Here is a 14,203-nt window from a genome sequence, read left to right as displayed (position 1 = left end):
GGTTGGATTCAGGGGATGGTAGAGAAAGGAAAAATTCTCAAAGGATAAACAGATTATTTTAAAATACAAAACTAATCATGGCTTCCTCCTGCTCTTCAGAAAGTTCTAATGCCTTAACATAGTTTCCCAGACCTTTCATATTTGATTCAATCACTGCATGTCTCTTCCACTTCCTCTCTGTTTCTGCCACCCAGTGCTCCAGCAATATGTTTTTGGGTTTCCAATGCAATGGCACCCACTCCAGTACTCTTGCCTGGAAAATCCCATGGACGGAGGAGCCTGGTAGGCTGCAGTCCATGGGGTCGCTAAGAGTCTGACACGACTGAGCGACTTCACTTTCACTTTTCTCTTTCATGCATTGGAGGAGGAAATGGCAACCCACTCCAGTGTTCTTGTCTGGAGAATCCCAGGGACGGTGGGGCCTGGTGGGCTGCCGTCTATGGGGTCGCACAGAGTCGGACACGACTGAAGCGACTTAGTAGCAGCAGCAGCAGCAGCATGCTTTCTCTTCCTATGCTTTCACCCATGGAATACACCTCCCCTCACCCACCCCCATCTTTTCTTCCTTTAGGAATTCTTCTCTAATATCCCTACATTGGTTTGGATCCCAACTTGTCTTTTCCTGATAGACTATAAGCCTTCAGGAAGGCAGAAACTCTTGTCAAACTTTTGACATTCTTCCCTAGTACACTTATCTGTGCTCAAAAGCATTTAAATACTTGTTGAATGAATGAATATAACTAAGGTTTTGACCCTGGATGACAAAAATTGGTGCAGCCACTAACAGAAAAGGGTGTGATGGGGAAGAGGGGTAGTCCTAATTTGGGGAGAAAATGGTTTGATTTAAGGTAATACTTTGCCAACAAAGGTCCGTCTAGTCAAGGCTATGGTTTTTCCAGTGGTCATGTATGGATGTGAGAGTTGGACTGTGAAGAAAGCTGAGCACCGAAGAATTGATGCTTTTGAACTGTGGTGTTGGAGAAGACTGTTGAGAGTCCCTTGGACTGCAAGGAGATCCAACCAGTCCATTCTGAAGGAGATCAGCCCTGGGATTTCTTTGGAAGGAATGATGCTAAAGCTGAAACTCCAGTACTTGGGCCACCTCACGCGAAGAGTTGACTCATTGGAAAAGACTCTGATGCTGGGAGGGATTGGGGGCAGGAGGAGAAGGGGACGACAGAGGATGAGATGGCTGGATGGCATCACTGACTCGATGGACATGAGTCTGAGTGATCTCCGGGAGTTTGTGATGGACAGGGAGGCCTGGCATGCTGCGATTCATGGGGTCGCAATGAGCTGGACATGACTGAGCGACTGAACTGAACAACTAGATTTGCAAACATCGGAAACATTGGCTTGAAGTTAAGCTATGAGGGTAGAAGATGTTAATTAGGCCAGTTGGTCATCATGAACCTGGATGAGATCTCTTACTTATCAAGGCAGTGTTAAGGGAATGTAAAATTACTCAACCTCTTTTTTTTCTTCTAAGAATAGAATGTGACATTGTGAAAAGAAAAAAAAAGCAGTTTTGATATATAATGCCTGCATATGTGGTCTTTCACAAGTTACTTATTCTGTCTCAGACTCAGTTCCTCATCTATAAAAGACATACAATATCTACTTTTCCAGATTGCTTTAAGGCTGCTGCTGCTGCTGCTAAGTCGCTTCAGTTGTGTCAGACTCTGTGCGACCCCATAGACGGCAGCCCACCAGGCTCCGCCGTCCCTGGGATTCTCCAGACAAGAACACTGGAGTGGGTTGCCATTTCCTTCTCCAATGCATGAAAGTGAAAAGTGAAAGTGAAGTCACTCAGTCATGTCTGACTTTTCGTGACCCCATGGACTGCAGCCTACCAGGCTCCTCTGTCCATGGAATTTTAGAGAAGCTAAATATCAAATGCCAAGTTTGCATAAATGTTGTATTATTAGTCAACCAAAAATCTACCATTTATTAAGTATACATATATACAAGCTAAATATGGAATGGAAATAACATTAAATTATATTTACAAAAAATAGAAGACAGCCTGAAACAAAATGGGAGAAAAACAGATAAGGAAAAATGTGGGAAAGAAAATATGATTCAAAGAAAAAGTAAGGCACTGGGAGGGTAGTGGTAACCCTGAGAGGAGAAATGGGGGAGACTAAGTGCCTCATGGAAGAAGATAGGGAAGAGACAATGAATATGAAGATTATCTTCTCCCTCCTTCATCTCCATTTCCCCCCAACCACCACATTACAATTCTGAGGACACAAAGGTTTCATGCTTTGATAGGGAGCAAAAAAAAATTTTTTTTTACCAAAAATACTCCAAAACACTGTATTTCCAGATTGATTTACCTGAGTTCGTAAACTCTGAGCCTCAAAAATCTGGCCAGTCACACGTGGTAGCAGAAGCAGCTTCTTCTGAACATGTACTTTAGGGGCTGGCCTGAATGTAAAAAAGATCTCTAAAATATATACCAAGTTCACTCAATAAAAAGGGATAAAGGCATGGAATTAGTTTGTTGTAGGTAGAAAATAACTAATTCTAAGAATTTGGCAATTTCTTTACGTATTCACAGTATCTATTGCATTTGACTTATTTTTTTTAATAATAGGTTTGGGGGTTTTGTTTTGGTTTTTTGCTTCACTCCCTGTGGGATCTTAGTTCCCCGACCAGGGATGGATTGAAGCCTGGCCACAGCACTGAAAGCACTGAGTTTTTAACCAATGGCTGCTGCTGCTGCTAAGTCACTTCAGTCGTGTCCGACCCTGTGCGACCCCATAGAAGGCAGCCCACCAGGCTCCCCCATCCCTGGGACTCTCCAGGTGAGGACACTGGAGCGGGTTGCCATTTCCTTCTCCAATGCGTGAAAGTGAAGTCGCTCAGTCATGTCCAACTCCTAGCGACCCCACGGACTGCAGCCTACCAGGCTCCTCCATCCATGGGATTTTCCAGGCAAGAGTACTGGAGTGGGGTGCATAACCACTGGACTGCCTGGGAATTCTCAACTTTTATATTTAAAATTAGATTGCTTATATTTTCTTGTCCCTCAAATTGGTCAAACATTGAAAATAAACTGACAAATACTTGTCATTTTAAAAACTTTTGTTTGTTTCTGTTAGCCTCTCATGAGCTTCTTTCCAGTTCTCTCTCCTAAGGAAAGAGAAGAAAGTAGTTAAAGCCAGTTTTTCAAGCATGAATAATTGTCTACCACTGAGACATATCTGCAGATTTTGAGGGATTTAAGGGACCCCACACACACACTGCCAAGGTTGGGCAATGTTGCCTTAAAAGTTAAATGCTAATTTCAGAGTATAATGGGACACTAGTTAAACTGTAAACTTAAACATTAATTCAGGATAACTCAAAAATGTCAGATGTTAATCCAGATGATCCAAAAATGCTAAAAGGCTTTTATTGTAAACCTAAAGCACAATGTTTTAAAAGTCTTATAGAAGTGCTCGCTTCAACAGTAATCCCACTCCTGGACATATATCCAGAGAAAACCACAATCTGAAAGGTTACATGAACCCCAATGTTCACTGAAGCACTGTTCACAATAGTCAAAATATAGAAGCAACCTAAATACTCATTGACAGAGGAATGGATAAAGAAGATGTGGTACATATACAATGGAATATTACTCAGCCTTTAAAAAGGATGAAATAATGCAATTTGTGGCAACATGAATGGACCTAGAGATTACCATACTAAGTGAAATAAGTCAGACAGAGAAAGACAAATATCATATGATTGCATGTATATGTGGAATCTAAAAAGGTACGAATGAACTTTATTTATAAAACAGAAATAGAGTCACAGATATAGAAAAAAAACTTACGGTAACCAAGAGGGAAAGGGGGAGGGATGAATTGGGAGATTGGGATAGACATATACATACTACTATATATAAAATAGATAATAAAGACCTACGGGTGTTGAAGAAGACTCTTGAGAGTCCCTTGGACTGCAAGGAGATCCAACCAGTCCATTCTGAAGGAGATCAGCCCTGGGATTTCTTTGGAAGGAACGATGCTAAAGCTGAAACTCCAGTACTTTGGCCACCTCATGCGAAGAATTGACTCATTGGAAAAGACTCTGATGCTGGGAGGGATTGGGGGCAAGAGGAGAAGGGGACGACAGAGGATGAGATGGCTGGATGGCATCACTGACTCAATGGACGTGAGTCTAAGTGAACTCCGGGAGTTGGTGATGGACAGGGAGCCTGGCATGCTGCGATTCATGGGGTTGCAAAGAGTCGGACACGACTGAGTGATTGATCTGATCTGATCTGATCTGTATAGCACAGGGGACTCTAATTGATAAGAAGGCTGAGCACCGAAGAATTGATGCTTTTGAACTGTGGTGTTGGAGAAGACTGTTGAGAGTCCCTTGGACTGCAAGGAGATCCAACCAGTCCATTCTGAAGGAGAATCAGCCCTGGGATTTCTTTGGAAGGAACGATGCTAAAGCTGAAACTCCAGTACTTTGGCCACCTCATGCGAAGAGTTGACTCATTGGAAAAGACTCTAAAGCTGGGAGGGATTGGGGGCAGGAGGAGAAGGGGACGACAGAGGATGAGATGGTTGGATGGCATCACTGACTCGATGGATGTGAGTCTCAGTGACCTCCGGGAGTTGGTGATGGACAGGGAGGCCTGGCATGCTGCGATTCATGGGGTCACAAAGAGTCGGACACAACTGAGCGACTGATCTGATCTGAATGATCCATATGGGAAAATAATCTAAAAAAGAGTGGATGTATGTATAACTGATTCACTTTGCTGTACAGCAGAAACTAACAGAATATTGTAAATCAACTATACTCCAATAAAAATTTTAAAAGAAAAAAAATAAAATTCTTGTAGAAGACTCAGAGTGCCTTGAAAATTCAAGACCCCCAGATGGTAACAGACCACAAATTGAGAAACCTAACCTGCATATGAAAGATGTTTAGTGAGGGGAGAATTAGAAAAAAGCAAGAAGTTGAGACATAAGTTCTCCCAGGCTAAGCCACATCCAGGCTTTTCTGGGGGATTCTAATTCTACTTTTGACTGTTCATGTACTTCCTTCACATCCAGTTTCTGATGACATTATACTATTGATAAAAGATTACCTTTGGAAGCTCAACAGATTTTATGCTACATTCCTTCCTATGTGTGATTTTTTTAAAATTTTTAATTGGAGGATAATTACTTTACATTGTTGTTTGTTTCTGCTATACAACAGTGCAAATCAGCATAAATATATATATATATATATATATATCCCCTTCTTCTTGAGCTTCCCTCCCACTTCCCCCCATGTGGGATTAAATGTGAAAGATTGGTCCATGGAGGTGGAAAAAGGTGTGGGGGCAAGATTTAAGGCTAAGAAAAAAGAAACACAGATATTTTGAAGTTAGAAAAGAGGAGGGAAGGAGTCCATTTCTGAGATCTGGTCCAGTCTATGCTCCTAATTGTACTCATAAATTTTAAAGGGTGACCAATAAATGAAACATTTTTTAAAGTCAGTTTTTAAAATTTCAGTTTCGTTTTATATTTCTAGAAGGCAAGATGTAAATTCATTTTGAAGCAGTCTGCCTTTACTTAGGAAAATCACCAGGATGGGCCCACTACACATACATAAAGCAAATACTCACTTTTATCCTAAAGAAAATCATGAAATTACCATTAACCAAAATCCAGATATTTCAGACTGAGTTGCAGGGATTAATTTATTTGTGTTATAAATTATGTCTTTCACAGGATTGCACCCTTGTGGAGAGAGAGATCTGTTTCCCCCTAAATAAGAACATAGACTGGAATATTTCTTAAAATCCTTGTTTGTTCTTAGGAGACCATTGTTTGTTTTTATCCAGTGTTTGCTCACAGGTGATCACAAAACTGGAGCCACCCTGAGGAGTGTGCCAGTCTTTTCTTCGTACCTCACACAGGACAGACTGGTCTGAACAACTGGTATCTTACAAAGTGGTGGTAGAGCTGGATTACCGGAAGTCTGGAAAGTGTCCATGATTCCTGGGACTGTGTCAACCAGGCCAAAGTGGAGGTGAGTGTTTCCCCCTAAGGAAAAGGATAGTGCTTCAGTCAGACGTTCTAAAGTGAACATAAGCAGGCCTTGAACTGGAAAAGAAAGATTCTCTTCAGACTTGTGCCTCTTGCTGGCATGAAGACTGCAAGATGTGGCACAATCTAGAGATTCCTATTGGGGAATATGGGTAGGCTGAGCTGGCTCTGCCTTATCGGGAATCTGAAGAATAGCCACTTCTAATGGCTTACTCCTTGGAAGGAAAGTTATGACCAACCTAGACAGCATATTAAAAATAAGAGACATTACTTTGTCAACAAACGTCCGTCTAGTCAAGGCTATGGTTTTTCCAGTGGTCATGTATGAATGTAAGAGTTGGACTATAAAGAAAGCTGAGTGCTGAAGAATTGATGCTTTTGAACTGTGGTGTTGGAGAAGACTCTTGAGGGTCCCTTGGACTGCAAAGAGATCCAACCAGTCCATCCTAAAGGAGATCAATCCTGGATGTTCATTGGAAGGACTGATGTTGAAACTGAAACTCCAATACTTTGACCACCTGATGTGAAGAGCTGACTCACTTGAAAAGACACTGATGCTGGGAAAGATTGAGGGCAGGAGGAGAAGGGGACAACAGAGGATGAGATGGTTGGATGGCATCACCGGCTCAATGGACATGGGTTTGGGTGGACTCCGGGAGTTGGTGATGGATAGGGAGGCCTGGTGTGCTGTGGTTCATGGGGTTGCAAAGAGTCGGACACCACTGAGCAACTGAACTGAACTGATTGGCAGTTATGGACTACTCCTTGTGTTTTGTATCTGTGCCTGTGTCTGGACTAAACTGAGCTTTGAGGAATCAAGTGAGAAGATATGTATTCATTGCGATGGGGCCATGTGGGGAGACTGAAGAGGTGGTGGTAAAGTTCAAGAGCCACAGTGGTTTGCAGCAGGGACAGCTGGCAAAAGTGACAGTAATTTCCAGGGAGGATCTGTGTCACACTTAAACATTCCTTAGAGATTCCTCAGTATCCTTTAAAGAACTCCTTTGCTCTGTTGGCTACTGAGAACTGAGGACTTACAAGCTGAGTCTGACAGATTGGCCCAAGAGTACCAGAGTGTTACTTAGAAAAGTCTTGCTGGTTCTTGTAGTCACCGTGAGGACAGAAGTTCTTAACTGAGACTCACACGCAAAGTAACAAATGACCTCACGTTTGTAATCTCTTGGTTCTATGATTTGCTAAGAGGCTTCCCAGGTAGCACAGTGGTAAAGAATTCACATGCCAATGATGCAAGAGATGGGGGTCTGATCCCTAGGTCAGGAAGATCCCCCCGAAGTAGGAAATGGCAACCCATTTCAGTATTCTTGCCTGGAAAATCCCATGGACAGAGAAGCCTCGTGTGGGCTACAGTCGCAGAGTAGGACACAACTGAGTTATTGAGCACGCACACACATATACACCCAGTAGTAATAGGAAACCTGCCAGCTGGAATCCTGCTACCCTCTCCACCAAAATGGCTTTCACACCACTGGAAGATTGTTCCAACTCCTACTTTCAAATGATTCTTTCCTCAGTCTTGATAGTTTAATCTTGAGTATGTTTAGCCAAGATCTTGAGAGGCTCCTGCAGAGCTCCACAGTTCTCTCCGTGTTTATCTCCATGCTTTTAGGCTCAAGTACTTCCCTGAAAATGTTACCTACCTTGGCTTCCCTGAACTCCAGACATTCCCAATGCAGTGAGATTGTCAGGCTTTGTTTGGGTTTCCTCTTCCTACAAAGTGGCCTGAAGTGGGGGTACCCATAGGATTCACTTGATTTGTTTCCCTTCTCTCAGGGATCAGTGTCCTGTGCTGCCTGTTGTCCGATGTCTGAAAACTGTTGCTTCATATATTTTGTCCAGTTTTCTAGATGATTAAGGCAGGAGGGTAAATGTGGTCCCTGTAATACCATCATGGCCAGAAATGAGAGTTTCCCAAGCAGTTTTAAACTTCTGTTTAAAATCTTTTGGCTGTGCTACACCACATGTGGGATCTTAGTTCCCCAGCCAGGGATTGAACCCACACCCCCTGCACTGGCAGCAGAGAGTCCCAACCAGGGAAGTCCCCCAAGCAGTTTTATAAATTGTCATTTATAGTTTTCAGTGAGATTGCATGGGTGGTTTTAAAAATTTTCCTTAATTCTTTCTGGTATATCAAAATGTACTTTGCTCCCACTCTTTAATGATATCTTGTCTGGGGATAAAATTCTAAGTTTATAGGGAAGTCCTTTATCAGTCATCACTGTTGTTTCATAAGTAATCTGTTTTGTTTTGTTTTTCCCCCTCTCTTCTCTGGTAGCTTTTTATAATTTTCTCTTTATCTTTAATGTTGTATAAATATTCCTATAATGTGCCTCAGCATGTGTTTGTTTTATTAATACTAAACGCTTATTTTTAAAATTTGGTGACTGATGTCTTTCATCAATACTTAAAAATTTTATCTCTTACAGTTTCAAACACTGTTTCACCATCATTCTGCTATTTTCTTCTAGAACTCTCAATATACATGTTGGGGCTTTTCATCTATCTGCCCTCTCTCTTAACTATATATCCTTATGTCTGTGCTATATTCTGCATAACTTATTTTCTATTCAATTATACCCAGTTTAGAGCTCTTGCTAACTTTTTATTTTCACTATCTTGTTTCTCTTAGTCCCAAACAAATGAAGCAAGGAGTCTCTTTGCCTGTTTTTGGAGAGTGTTTTGTCACTTTCTTTCCAAGCTTTCTCCAATAATAAACAAGTGTCCTTATCAGATTCTCTAGTCTTTTCATTTGCTCTCTGAAGAATGTTTCTCCTAAAGTCTCTTCTCTCTGAGATGTAAGAAATTTTGCAAAAACAAAGATTAAAATTCAAACTGAAAAGCCAGAGGTGATGTGAAGGGAAGAAAAATAACACCTATGTTGGAAATCTTTTATTCTTACTGCTAAAAAATAAGGCATATGTCACAAAACTCAGGGTGGAAAATCATAAATCTTACGGTCCAACTTCCTATCTTCTGAGACTGGAGAGTCAGATAAAAGGAGGGTTCAGTCTTCTTCAGACTGTTCTTCCTTCTCTTTTTTTAAGATTCATGGCTGTACTAGGTCTTTGTTGTCTTGCATGGGCTTTCTCTATTGCGGAGAGTGATATTTCTCTATTTCTCTTGTGCAGCAAAAGCTCTAGGCGCTCAGGCTTCAGTAGTTGCAGCGTGCGGGCTCAGTATTTGTGGCACATGGGCTTAGCTGCTCCTTGGCATGTGGAATCTACCCAGACCAGGAGGCTGCATTGGCAGGTGGATTCTTATCCACTGCGCCGCCAGGAAAGTCTCTCTTTCTTCTTTTAACATTCCTGTTTATCCTTTAAAACCCAGGTCAGGCAGACATCACTCTTGTTCTCTGGGAAAACTTATGTACTAGTTTCTTATGACAGCTAAAACAAGTTATCACAAACTTGGTGGCTTGAAACCCCACAAATTTATTCTCTTACAGTTCTGGAGGTCAGATGGTTGAAACTGGTTTCACTAGTTTAAAGTTAAGGTGTCAGCAGTCCCGGTTCCTTCTAAGGGCTCTAAGGAAGAATCTATTTCCTCTCCTTTCCTAGCTTTTGGAGGCTGCTTGCATTCCTTGGCATAATAACAATCTCTTGCTTCTGTGGTTACATATTTTTCTTTTCTGTAGTCAAATTTCCTCCTGCTGCCCTCTTTAATGGGCACTCGTGATTATATGTAAGAGCCTGTCCTGATAATCCAGGATAATCTCTCCATCTCAAAATGTTTCATTTAATTGCATCTAAAGTAAATTTTGCCTTATGAGGTGACATTCACAAATTCCAAGGATTAGGACCTTGGCATCTTTGGGGTCATTATAAGCCTTCCACAACTTCCCCTGTATTTTCCTTCTGTGGAGTCAAGCAGGTCTTCTCTATTCAGCCTGTGGAACTTTATACATACTTCTGTTGTACCTGTTAAGTAGTCACTTTTTTGTTTACACAGATATCTTCCTGAATATATCTGAGCCCTTTAAGGATAGGAGCTTTGTCTTATTCATTTGTCTGCCTCGGATGGCACCTGGCATGTACTGTTACAAGCCAATAGATATTTGCTTAGTTAAATTGAATTTTGTTCTCTGATTCCAGCCTAGTTGTGAGCTGTGAAATAATGAAATCTAGTTTACTAGTGCTAAAAGGGATCTCCAAAGGTCTTTCCTTAAAGTCTGAATCTGTTTTTTCAGGAAATAATTTTAGATTTAGAAAAGTTCTCTCTATTGCTACAACAAAGGTAAATTAAGTGTATGAAAACAAACAAAAGGTTTACATTAGGAGTTTTAGCCCAGAAAAAGCTATGGAATGACTTGATAATTATTTTAAACTCACAACATCCCTGTGAGATAAAATAGGTATTACCTTTAGGCCAGTAAATCATAGAGCAAAATAAATAATAAAGAAACTTGATTTGAACATAATTGAATATTAGTTGCAGACATCTTATAATCACAGATGAATTCTTAATTTAGATGAGCTGGGGTTTTTTCCTTAATTTCTCAGGGCCCTATGTTTATTTTAGAAGTTGACTCAATTTCTTATGACATGATGTGAAGGTGTAGAGCTAAATCATGTTTCCATTTCATAACTTAAATAATGAAGCTCAGAGGCCTAAGTTATGAGGCAACGTCTCCAGGAATCATTCCTGGACAGGAATAAACATGAGCTGGAATGATGGTTACCACCCTTCAGCCTAGTGATGAGCCAGGCTACCTACATCAGAATCCCCTGGGCAGATTCTTAGGCATATAGATACTCAAATCCTCCCTGTCCTCTGGATTCAGATTCAGTTGATTTAAGTAGGATCTTGGGAAGGTGTATGTTTTAAACCACCTTGTGTGTGCTCAGTCTCTTCAGTCATGTCCAATTCTTTGCGACCCTATGGACTATAAGCCACCAGGCTCCTCTGTCCGTGGGATTCTCCAGGCAAGCATACTGGAGTGGGGTGCCATTCTCTTCTCCAGGGGATCTTCCCTACCCAGGGATCGAACCCGCATCTCCTGTGTCTCCTGCATTGAAGGTGGATTCTTTACCTGCTGAGCCACCTGGGAAGCCTCGCTTAAACCACCTTAGTTCAGTTCAGTTCAGTTCAGTCGCTCAGTCATGTCCGACTCTTTGCGACCCCATGAATCTCAGCACGCCAGGCCTCCCTGTCCATCACCAACTCCCAGAGTTCACTCAAACTCACGCCCTAAGTATAAACCACCTTAGGTCATTCACAATTATCACAAAATCTAGGTTTATAGTTAAGAGGTCCTACAGAAGTGTAAGTGCCAAGATTGAGGCAAAGGAACATTTCTATACCTTTGATTATGCCTTCATTCTGAAAGAGGCTCTTTTGGAAGAAAGAATCTACATCACATCCCCAGAAGAATGCAGATTGGAAGTGTGACTGGTAAGTTGCACACTGAGGAAGAAAAGCTTTGAGCAGAAACCCAACTGATTTTCTAATTGCCCTGATCCATGGAAACCAAGATCTGAAAGATTCTGGACAATTTTATTGAGTTACGATTTTCACATTTTAAGATTCACTCATTGTTAACTCAGTGATTTTTTTAGTAAATGTACAAAGTTGTGCAACTATTGTGTCACAATCCAAGCTATAGTCCACTTAGGAGATGAGGTTAGTAGGTCATTTGGGAAGCTTAGATATGGATAGACTAGAGGCATTGTCTTTCTTTGTCCCACAATTATTTAATAAATTATTTGTTAAATATTCTTTTTTGAATAAAAAAGACATACATATGAGGACTTCCTTCGTGGTCCACTTAAGAATCCACTTGCTAATGTAGGGGACACGGGTTCAATCCCTGGTCCAGGAAGATTCCATGTGCCGCAGGGCAGCTACCCCTGTGCACCCCAACTACTGAAGTCCGTGTGTCCTAGAGCCCATGCTCTGCGACAAGAGAAGTCACCACAGTGAGAAGCCCACACACAGCAACAAAGACCCAGCGCAGCCAAAAATAAACTTAAAAAAAAAAGTACATATGGTGCAAAGTTCAAAGGCATAAATGATCATACAAGAAGTTTCCCTCCCACTCTGTCACCTAGCCATCTCGTTTCTGTTCCTAATAAATTAGTTCTTGAGGTGGATTACTAACCTGAAATAAAAATCTTTAGGCAAGTTAAGTCTTTAAGAGACAGTGGAGCATTCAATATTATCTTGGAGGTTGGGCACGATAACTGTCATCCTGGTTATATGTTAGAAGCTCATCAATGGATGTATTTTCTAAAGGATGGTGTAGAGAGAACAAAGAATATAACTTTGGACACACTGATAGGCACATTAATAGTTAACGAAGGGGGATTTCCTGGCAACCCAGTAGTTAGCACTCGGTGTGCTCACTGCCAGGACCCCAGGTTTGATCCCTAATCAGGGAACTAAGATCCCACAAGCCGCATGGTGTGGAATAAAGAAAAAAAAATAATAAAGTGGGAAGAACAGAAAGTAAAGGAGAAAAAGAAGTTGAGAGAGAAATAAATTAGTATTATGAAAAGAGAGGCATTTTAAGAATGTGCTATTCAGTGGTCCAATATGCTAAAGAGGTCATGTGAGTGAAAGTTGCTCAGTTCTGTCTGACTGAAATTCTCCAGAGCAGAATACTGGAGTGAGTAGCCTTTCCCTTCTCCAGGGGATCTTCCCAACCCAGAGATTGAACCCAGGTCTCCCACATTGCAGGTGGATTCTTTACTAGCTGAGCCACAAGGGAAGCCCAAAGAGGTCATGGAGAATGGGAAATAAGAAAGGGCTTTTCAAACAGAAGTTTATAATAAACTGAGTGTAAAGTTTCAGTAGCGATAGAGAAAGGATGGGATTCACATTGTAGAAGATTGGGAAAATATTAGGATTTTCCTAATATACAAAGAGCTCTTAAAAGCCAATAAGAAAAAAATAACCAACCCAGTTAAAAATAACTATGCAAAGAACATATACAGGCAAGAAACTGAAAATGAAATGCTTTTGGGCCGTAAACACATGAAAACAATGGTATTGGAGCAACTGGACATCCACATACACACATGCAAAAAAGTGAATTTAGACCCAGGCTGTATATACGTCACAAAAATTAACTCACAATGGATGACAGTCCTAAAGTGAATTATAAAACTATAAAACTCCTAGAAGATAACATAGGAGAAAATCTAGATGATCATGGGTGTGATGAGACCTTTTTTAGATGAATTGATAAGCTGAACTTCGGTAAAGTTAAAAATTCCTTCTCTGTGAAAGACAGTGTCAAGAGAGTAAGGAGACAACACAAACAGGGAGAAGATATTACGTGGTAAAGACACATATGATAAAGGACTGTTATCCAAAATAAACAGAGAACCCTTGGAACTCAACAATAAGAAAACAACTCAACTGAAAAATGGGCCAAAGATCTTAAGAGATAGCTTAGCAAAGAAAATATACAGATGCCAATTAAGCACATGAAAAGATACTCCACATCATATGTCACCAGGGAAATGGAAATTAAAACAAAGAGATACCACCAAACAACAACCCAAGGCGATACTACTACACACCTCCTGGAATGGCCAAAAACAGAACAAAAGACAAATGCTGGTGAGAATGTGGAGCAATGGGAACTCTCACACATTTCTGGTGAAAGTGCAAAATGGTACAACCACTTTGGAAGACTGTTTGGTGGTTTCTTATAAAACTAAACATACTCTTAATGTAGGATCCAGAAATTGCACTTCTTGGTATCTAACTAAGGTAGATGAAAACTTATGCCCACACACAAACCTGTATACATATGTGTATAGAGAGCTTTATTCATAATTGCCAGAACTTAAAAGAAGCAACCAAGATGTCTTTCAATAGGTACATGGATAAACAAACTATGGTTCGTCCAGACAATAGAATATTATCTAGCACTAAAAAGGAATGTTCTATCAAGCCCTAAAAAGACATTGAAGAAACTTAAAGGTATATTACTAAGAGAAAGAAGCTATTCTGAAAAGACTGCATACTGTATGATTCCAACTCTATGACATTTTGGAAAAGGCAAAACTATGGAGACAAGATTAGTGGTTGCCAGGAATGGGTAGGCAGAGCACAGAGGACTAGGGCAGTAAAAACACTCTGTATGCCATTACACACTTGTCCAAACCCACAGAATGTACACCACCAAG

Source organism: Bubalus bubalis, chromosome 12, assembly GCF_019923935.1.
Source record: "Bubalus bubalis isolate 160015118507 breed Murrah chromosome 12, NDDB_SH_1, whole genome shotgun sequence".
Lineage (NCBI taxonomy): Eukaryota > Metazoa > Chordata > Mammalia > Artiodactyla > Bovidae > Bubalus > Bubalus bubalis.
The sequence above is the reverse complement of the archived record's forward strand: the minus strand, read 5'-3'. Positions refer to the sequence as shown.